Genomic DNA, 10,237 nt, shown 5'->3' with positions numbered 1-10,237 from the left:
TAAGCCCAGATGATCTGTGAACACTTCCTTTCCAATTTGGATGCCTCTGTTTATTTTTAAACCTAAAATAGATTTCAACATTTCTATTTAAAAAAAGTCAACAGAGGAAGTGATTAAAGATGGGGGTGGGTGAGACTATCCATGGAACCCATATACTGGCATTAGCCTAGTATTCAAGTAGCAGCTTCTGTTACCTCCATCCACCAGGATGCTCCAATAAAGATACAGGAGTTACCTGTATGGTTGAGTTGGAGAATTAATGAGATCCCAGTGGAACAGAAAGACAGGAAATGCTCTGTTTGGGGCTAAAAGGTTGGAAAACCTAAAGTGATTCTTTTCTAGTGTATTAACAGTTCCTACCTGCAGAGATGGTACCTGGACACACAGACAGAGGCACAAACCTCCTGGAGTGATGAGAAATCTGCATGATGGGCATGCGTTGCACAGAAGACAACATGACCAACGACCTCTTCATCACAGCTGTCTACTGTAAAGGGCACAAAAATGAAATGGTGGACAAAAATACAAGGCCCAACATTACAAACTAAACAATGGTTTCATATGAGAGATCTACTATTTAATTATGATATGAGGAAAAAAAGATTATTAAAGATCAAAGTATCAGCAGAGGTCACATTCTACAGACATTGTGTCTTCGCTAAATTGGAGCTGAATATGATTAAAATCTCACATTTAAAAGTGGAAGTGTTTTAAAGCATTTCTTTCCTTCCTTCTTTCCTTCCTTCCTTCCTTCCTTCCTTCTTTTTGAGACAGAGTCTTATTGTCACCCAGGCTAGAGTGCAGTGCCATGGTCTCAGCTCACTGCAGCTTCTGCCTCCTGGGTTCAAGCAATTATCCTGCCTCAGCTTCCAAAGTAGCTCAGACTACAGGTGTGCACCACCACGTCTGGCTAATTTCTGTATTTTTAGTAAAGAACAGGGTTTCACCATGTTGACCAGGCTGATCTCAAACTCCTGACCTCAGGTGATCCACCCGCCTTGGCCTCCCAAAGTGCTGGGATTACAGGCATCAGCCACTGTGCCTGGCCAAAGCATTTACTTCAGTGAAATGATGGCGCCTCAGAAGTTCTAAAAATGTGTGGCCCCTCAAATTCTTTTTGTGTGTGTGTGTATGAGTCAAAGATTTATTTCTTCATTTCTTGCATTTGAAGTACTCTTTGATGACACCCTTGGCCTGAGACTCCTTGCCATAGTCCTTAACTACTATACAACTGCAACCAACCACTTTACAAGGTTTCCCTTCTCTGTCAATTTTACAGAGGCCAACCATTCCCCTAGTTTCTTGTTGTCATCAACCTTAATTCGGTTGATTTGGTGTTCAGGACAAAGGGCCTCCACGACTTGGCATACATAGGCTCATCACAGTTGGATGCAAGCACACAAAGATGGGCTTGGCACTTGTCTAAGGCTTCTGCAGCTTCGCGAACTCCACGTGCGAGGCCATTGTGGATGAGGGTGGTCTTCAGCACCTCTTGTAAAGCAGTATTAATGTCCATTACACCTCCAGCAGCAATGCCTTCCTCGGCCATGGCAGTGGGTTACAGGTGAAGCCGAATCTTGAACACACCCAAGCCTCTGCCTCCGCACGACTCGGCAGCGGCTGGGAAAGAGCCTCAAATTCCTAGCATATTAAAAATTTCTGCCCAGATCTGACAGACTTACTCTTACCATTGTCAAGCCAACCTATTGTGTCTTTTACAAATATTGAGTTTAACAATGTTGACTTTAGTTACAGTATTGACTTTAGTTACTGCGTGGAGGTTCCATCTAAGTGGAATTAACTGTAAACTTCTCTTCGGCCTCCCTTGCAAAGTCATTCTTTCCACAATGGGTTATTTACCTTTCTCTGTTTCTGATGCAAAAGTCTCTTGGGCCTCTAGGGGAAACATCTTTCAGATCCAACAACTATTCTTTTTTTTTTTGACAGAGTTTTGCTCTTGTCACCCCAGATTGGAGTGCAATGGTGCGGTCTTGATTCACTCCAGCTCCGCCTCCCAGGTTCAAGTGATTCTCCTGCCTCAGCCTCCCAAGTAGTTGGGGCCCACCACCATGCCTGGCTAATTTTTGTAGTTTTAGTAGAGATGGGGTTTCACCATGTTGGCCAGGCTGGTCTCGAACTCCTGACCTCAGGTAATCCACCCACCTCTGCCTCCCACAGTGCTGGGATTACAGGCGTCAACCACTGTGCCCAGCCAAAGACTGTCCTATATTAAACTTCAACATTTAAATGTACATATAATTTGGCACTCCAAAAAATAACTTGAAATTTTCATTCAGAACTATTAGGTCTGAAGGTAGGCAATGTTTTAGTGTCATTGTGTAAAATTCTGGAGCCTCTCAGCCCCAAGCATGAAAAAAAGGCCATTGTACCCACAGTTCAATTTCAGTTGTTTTTGGTTGAGCACCTCTTGGTTTTTTTATTTGTAGATGAGATGATCATAGCTGATTCTGCCTCTGTGGTCACTCTGTTCTTCGTTGTGAAATTGTTCTGTAACTCTGCCTGCCGTTTAATGAACTCATTTCCTACTCATACACCTGCCTCTGAGAGCTCGATGCTGATCCTATTTGGAAACCTAGCGGTGCAGCAGTCTCGCAGAGTAGGGCTTCAGCCAAACTGGGACATGAGAAACACCAAGGCCTCAGCTCAGATAGGAGCAGTAACCACTGAGAATTTGTATTTGCTAAAGTCAAGAAGAATCTACCGCAGTCCTCTTTATAAAACATCTGAAAATCCTTAGACTTGCAAATTTACATGTAATTTATTCGTCCTTTAAACACAAACACATAGTATTTTTTTAAACACCAAAACCCCCAAACATTTATTATTTCACATTTTGTGAAGATCAGGAACCCAGAAATGGCTTAGCTGGTCCTGACTCAGGGACTCTCACGAGATTACATTTAAGCTGTTGGCCAGGGGCTGTCATCTCAAGGCTCATTAGACACTGGACTTCCAAGTTCACTGTCCTAGTTGTTGGTAAGTATTGGTTCTCAACTCACTAGGGCAGAAGGCTTCAGCCTCTTACCACACAGGCCTCTCCACTGGGTGGCTTACAAGATGGCAGCCTGCTTTCCTCAGACTGAGAGATGAGACGGAGGATCCAAGGTGGTAGCCCAAGTCTTTAACCTCAAAAGTGATACCAGAGTTGGGCACACAGTCTGACCCTGGCAAAATATGACACATAGCATTTACTTCATAGCACTAATGCTCAAAGTTGTGGATTAATAGAAAGAATATGCTATAAATAAGTAAATATAAATATACTGGGGCCAGGTACTGTGGTTCACACCTGTAATCCCAGCACTTTAGGAGGCGAAGGCGAGTGGATCACCTGAGGTCAGGAGTTCAAGACCCGCCTGGCCAAAATGGTGATACCCCGTATCTACTAAAAGTACAAAAAGTGGCCAGGTGTGGTGGTAGTCGCCTGTAAACCCAACTACTCAGGAAGCTGAGGCATGAGAATCACTCGAACCCAGGAGGCAGAGGTTGCAGTGAGCCGAGATTGCGCCATTGCAGAGAGAGACTCCACCTCAAAAAAGAAAGTATATATATATTTTTTTGGTAGAGATGGGTTTTTGCCATGTTGCCCAGGCTGATCTTGAACTCCTGAGCTCCTCAGCCTCCCAAAGTTCTAGGATTACAGGCGTGAGCCACTGTACTTGGCCTGTACTAGACTTTTACATGACCGGCAGTACAGTAGGTATGTTTACACCAGCATCACCACAGACACGTGAGTAATGTGTGACAATGGCTCCTACATCACCAGGCAATAGGAATTTCTTGGCTCCATTATAATCTTATGGGACCACCATCATATATGTGGCCCTTCATTGACCTAACTATCTTACCCGGTACAGACTGTACTCAAATTAGTAATTAAAATAGAATGAGATGAAACACATACAGATGGAAGTTACCTGTTTTCATTTCCACCTCAAGACTCCTCTGAGAGCCTGCTGGCTGCGCGTGGCCCCGTGTGCAGCACCTTTGTCATGACTTAGAATTGTTGCTTATGGAAAATTCCGGAGAATCTCAGTCTCAGAGTTCTTGCGTTCATGGGGAATCATGATAGGCTTGGAGTTCAACCAGAAGAGAGAATCTGAATTAAGGGGGTTTTAATGATCATACCCAATTATTATTTTCAAGATAAATAGTTCTCCTCATTTACCAGGTCCTAAGGACAGATTAATGGGTTGTAATTCCTGTTGTTTTCTTCAATATGTCCTCTAGAAAATAGGTTCCCCAAGTGGCTAAGGCTGTCATGTTAATTGATCTCATCTCTTGTTCATCAGCTGTTGATTCACAGACAACACTCTCACTTTGAATTGGTGGAAGCTTTTGATTCCACAGTGACCAATGAGATAGATCACATTGTTTAATGCTGGGTTTTCATTGTTGTTATTGGTTTTGTTTGTTTGTTTTTGCTGTGTGTTTTTTTTAAGACAGTCTCCTTCTGTTAACCAAGCTGGAGTGCAGTGGTGCTATCAAGGCTCACTGCAGCCTCAACCTCTGAGGCTCAAGGGATCCTCCCGCATCAGCCTCCCCAGTAGCTGGAACCAAGGCTTTTTTTTTTTTTTTTTTTTTTGTAGAGACGAGGTTTCACGGAGCTGTCAGAGGTGTCAGAACCAGAGCAACTCCAATTTGAATAGGAGCTGGGTAAAATAAGGCTGAGCTCTACTGGGCTGCATTCCCAGGAGGTTAGGCATGCTAAGTCACAGGATGAGACAGGAGGTTGGCACAAGGTACAAGTCACAAAGACCTTGCTAATAAAACAGGTTGTGGTAAAGAAGCTGGTCAAAACACATCAAATCCAAGATGGCGATGAAAGTGACCTCTGGTCGTCCTCACTGCTCATTATATGTTTTTTTTTTTTTTTTTGAGACGGAGTATTGCTCTGTCACCCAGGCTGGAGTGCTGTGGCCGGGTCTCAGCTCACTGCAAGCTCCGCCTCCCGGGTTCCCGCCATTCTCCTGCCTCAGCCTCCCGAGTAGCTGGGACTACAGGCGCCCGCCACCTCGCCCGGCTAGTTTTTTTGTATTTTTTAGTAGAGACAGGGTTTCACCGTGTTAGCCAGGATGGTCTCGATCTCCTGACCTCGTGATCCGCCCGTCTCGGCCTCCCAAAGTGCTGGGATTACAGGCTTGAGCCACCGCGCCCGGCCCATTATATGTTAATTATAATTCATTAGCATGCTAATAGACACTCCCACCAGCACCAGCACAGCTTACAAATGCCAGGGCAACGTCAGGAAGTTACCCTATACGGTCTAAAAGGGGAGGAACCTTCAGCTCCTCGAACTGCCCACATCTTTCCCAGAAAAATGCATGAATAATCCACTCCTTGTTAAGCAGATAATCAAGAAATAACATAGCCAATGGGAGCCCATGCTGCTGCTCTGTCTGTAGAGTAGCCATTCTTTTATTCCTTTACTTTCCTAATACACTTGCTTTCACTTTCCGACATGGACTCATCCCAAGTTCTTTCTTGTGCAAGGTCCAAGAATCCTCTCTTGGAGTCTGGATCTGGACCCCTCTCAGTAACTATGCTGCTCAGGCTGGTCTTGAACTCCAGGGCTCAAGCAATCCTCCTGCCTCAGCCCTGCAGTAGCTAGGACTACTGCAGGCGTGCACCACCCTATCTGGCTTAAATTACATGGATTAGTTTTCCTATCTTGCCCTACCAAAACAAACAAAACAAAAAAGACAATGCACTGGTTTAAAATACGTCCAGGCCGGGGCGTGAGGCGGGCGGATCACGAGGTCAGGAGATTGAGACCATCCTGGCTAACACGGTGAAACCCTGTCTCTACTAAAAATAACAAAAAATTAGCCGGGCGTGGTGGCAGGCACCTGTAGTCCCAGCTACTCGTGAGGCTGAGGCTGGAGAATGGCCTGAACCCAGGAGGTCGAGCTTGCAGTGAGCCGAGATCGCGCCACTGCACTCCAGCCTGGGTGACAGAGAGAGACTCCGTCTCAAAATAAACAAATAAAAATAAATAAAATACGTCCAATTTATCAAGAGAGTAACTTCATTGTTCTTGGGACCTGTCCCAGGCAAGCCCCTCCTGCTCTCTAACACCCTCACCCCCACCCCACAAAGGGATGAATAATTGTGCCAGTTTCTCCAAGGGTCTAGGGGTTCCAGGACACAAGACTTTGGCTGCTAGAGGCTCCAGGAAGACCAAAGAAGCCCTGGGGCAAGTTTCCCCACAGCAAACTGCATCCATTATCCGGAGATTCCCGGGCTGCAGAGGAACGGCGGAGAATGGATGAGAAGGGAGCAGGAGTGGGTGTCTGGAAAGGGTGGGAAAATCAGCAGCTCCCATGACGAATATATGACAAATAAGTAGTATATGGGCAGTGGCTGAAACGTTTGCAGCTTTAAGAAAGAACTCAAATGAGAGCCGAGCCCAAACATTTTTACCTGCTCCAAACAATTTCCGGAATCCCAACTATGGCTTGGGTGGGAGGGAAGAGACTCCCACTTAATTATCTACATGATTTTAAGGTTTTGGATGACAATATACTTAAAGAAACTTGCTCTAGGCCGAGCTCAGTGGCTCAGGCCTATAACCCCATCACTTTGCAAGGCCAAGGCCAGCAGATCCCTTAAGCCCAGGAGTTCGAGACCAGCCTGGGCAACATGGCAAATTCCTTCTACAAAAAATTAGCTGGGCATGCGGATCACGAGGTCAGGAGATTGAGACCATCCTGGCTAACATGGTGAAACCCCCTCTCTACTAAAGATACAAAAAATTAGCCGGGCGTGGTGGTGGGTGCCTGTAGTCCCAGCTACTTGGGAGGCTGAGGCAGGAGAATGGCGTGAACCCCGGAGGCGGGGCTTGCAGTGAGCCGAGATCGTGCCACTGCACTACAGCCTGGGTGACAGAGCGAAACTCTGTCTCAAAAAAAAAAAATTAGCTGGGCATGGTATGGTGGCACATGCAAAGGCTGAGGCATGAGGATCAACTGAGTCCAGGATGTTGAGGCTGCAGTGAGTCATAAACGTGCCACTGCACTCTAGCCTGGGTGACAGAGCAAGACTCTGTCTCTAAAATCAAGAAATAAAGGAAGTTGCTCTTGCAACTCGTACTGAGAAAAACAGTGTTAGAACGGGGGGGGAATTATTCTTCAACTTAATTGCTAGTTTTTTCAAACCAAGCCCATCTCATAGATCTCAAAGAAACCATGAAGCTAGGAACAAATGGTGAATCAGCACTTTCAGCGGTTCTTATCATTAGTGGAGAAAGTCCACAGTGTCTTCCTCCCTAGACTGGAGAATGAGATATTTAAAGCCCTTAAATCTCTGAAAGTCTGGAGGAGAAGTATACAGAAACATTTTATATCCTCTTACCTCTTCTCCCTGACACCAAATTTAGGCATACCATTACATAGGAGAGGGGCCAAGATGGAATTCTCTGCATATCTCCAAAGTGTCTAGAAACCATTTTACTTGAATACAATGAAGTGTTGGAGATCGAAACTCCTCCCATATGGACATATTTGGGGCTAGGACTAGCTCCACTGCACTCGAGTCTCATTCTGCTCAACAATCAGCTTCTGGGTCGGGTGCAATGGCTCACGCCTGTAATCTCAGCACTTTGGGAGGCCAAGGCAGGCATGGTATGGTGGCACGGGCCTGTAGTCCCAACTACTGGGGAGGCTGAGGCAGGAGGGTCAGTTGAGTCTGGGAGGGTGAGGCTGCAGTGAGCCATAAATGTGCCACTGCACTCTAGCCTGGGTGACAGAGCAAGACTCTGTCTCTAAGATAAAGAAGTAAAGGAAGTTGCTCTTGTAACTTGTACTGAGAAAAACAGTGTTAGAACGGGGGGAAATTATTCTTCAACTTAATTGCTACTTTTTTCAAAGCAAGCCCATCTCATAGATCTCAAAGGATCTCATAGAGGTCAGGAGTTCGAGACCAGCCAGGCAAACATGGTAAAACCCCATTGCTACTAAAAATACAAAAATTAGCCGGGCTTGGTGGCATGCACCTGTAATTCTAGCTGCTCAGGTGGCTGAGGCAGGAGAATTACCTGAACCTGGAAGGCGGAGGTTGCAGTGAGCCAAGATCACACCACTGCACTCCAGCCTGGGCTAGTGTCAGGCACCATCTCAAAAAAAAAAAAAAAAAAAAAAAAAAATCAGCTTCTGGACAGGTATGGTGGCTTATGCCTCTAATCCCTGAGCTTTGAGAGGCTGAGGTGGGAGGACTGCTTGAGGCCAGGAGTTTGAGACCAGCCTGGGCAACATAGGGAGACCCTGTCTCTACAAAAATGAAAAAAATTAGCTAGGTGTGATGGTGCACTCCTGTAGTCTCATCTACTCAGGAGGCTGAGTGGGGAGGATCACTTGAGCCTAGGAAGTCAAGGCTGCAATGAACTGTGATCACACTACTGTACTCCAGCCTGGGTGAGACCCAGTGAGACCTTGCCTCTGAAAAAGAAAAAGAAGAAAAAAATAGCTTCTAATGTTAGTGAACACTATGTGCTGAGAGCTTTAATCATTATTGAAGCTTTTTAAAAATATAATTATAGAATGCTTATAATAGGAGGCTGAGGCAGGAGGATTGCTTGAGCCCAGGAGTTCAAGACCAGCCTGGGCTACATAGTGAGACCCCATTTCTAAACAGAAAAAAAGTTTACTTATGTGTTAATCTTGGAGAGTGTCTTGCTGCATTACCTTTAGTGTTGCAAATGTGAATATATATATATATATATATAGGCAAGTGAATATATAATAGTTGTTATTATATATTCATAAGAATATATATTATATCATAAGAATGATATGGATTTTCTTTCTCATATTATATCATAAGAATGATATGGATTTTCTAAATTCAGAAAGTATGAACCATGCTCAAGTTTGTTCAGATTGAAATTAAATTTACTCTAGAAAATGAACATTTAAAACCCCAAAGTCATCCCTTTTTTCTTCTATTTTCTTTGTGTGTGTGTGTTTTGTTTTTTTGTTTGTTTGTTTTTGTTTTTGTTTTTGAGGTAGAGTCTCGCTCTTGTTGCCCAAGCTGGAGTGCAGTGGCATGGTGTGATCTCAGCTCACTGCAACCTCCACCTCCTGGCTTCAGGTGATTCTCCTGCCCCAGTCTCCCAAGTAGCTGGGACTACAGGTGTGTGCCACCACACTCAGCTAATTTTTGTATTTTTAGTAGAAATGGGGTTTCACCATATTGGTCAGGCTGGTCCCGAACTCCTGACCTCTGGTGATCCACCTGCCTCAGCCTCCCAAAGTGCTGGGATTACAGGCGTGAGCCACACACCTGGCCCTTTTTTCCTTTATCTGACTCTGAACACATCTTCATGATCCATTAGATCCCAACATGCATTTTACAAACTAGATCTAGGCTACACATTGGTGAGGACAGAAACAGAGAGGTGAGAGACTCTTGCAGGAGCATTTGGAAATGATATTAGCCAGGAAGATTATAGGTGTGTCCACTACTTCTTCATTGGCAAGATGAAGCCAAGGAGTGAAAGGAGCTTTGTACAAAGCACTGCAGAGTCAGGAAGTCTATTGTTTCTGTATTTTATCAAGTCTGATTGTTTCAGAGTTATCACGCTTACAAGCAAAACAAAATACCAACCTATTAATACTGTGTTGATCTCTATCTTGGCTTATTTTAATATTAAAAGGGTATTTCAAAGATACTGGAAAGTAAAGGAGGCTGTAAGTTTAACATAAACAGGTACCTTGGACCTTTATTTTAGCCCATCTGAAAATACATATTTTATCTTTTTTTTTCAGAAATTAAAATTTTCATTTTGAGTTAATTGTGGATTACCATGCAGTTGTGAGAAATAATACAGAGAGATCCTGTATACCCGTCACCCGGTTTTCCCCAATAGTAACATCTTGCAAAAATATAGTACAGTATCACAACCAAGATATTGACATTGATACAGTGAGGGAACAGAACATTCCCACCCCGGCCGGGCGCGGTGGCTCAAGCCTGTAATCCCAGCACTTTGGGAGGCCGAGACGGGCGGATCACGAGGTCAGGAGATCGAGACCATCCTGGCTAACACGGTGAAACCCCGTCTCTACTAAAAAATACAAAAAACTAGCCGGGCGAGGTGGCGGGCGCCTGTAGTCCCAGCTACTCGGGAGGCTGAGACAGGAGAATGGCGTGAACCCGGGAGGCGGAGCTTGCAGTGAGCTGAGATCCGGCCACTGCACTCCAGCCTGGGTGACAGAGC

At 44.9% G+C, this 10,237-nt stretch overlaps 1 pseudogene; it reads right to left on the bottom strand.

The window, feature by feature from the left end:
• Window positions 1–1,152: 1,152 nt before the first annotated feature.
• On the bottom strand, window positions 1,153–1,549 carry LOC112623517 (annotated as a pseudogene).
• Window positions 1,550–10,237: the final 8,688 nt, after the last annotated feature.

The sequence above is a fragment of the Theropithecus gelada genome, chromosome 4 (genome assembly GCF_003255815.1).
Source record: "Theropithecus gelada isolate Dixy chromosome 4, Tgel_1.0, whole genome shotgun sequence".
In the NCBI taxonomy this organism is placed as follows: Eukaryota; Metazoa; Chordata; class Mammalia; order Primates; family Cercopithecidae; genus Theropithecus; species Theropithecus gelada.
This window is presented reverse-complemented; position numbering and strand designations above follow the sequence as displayed.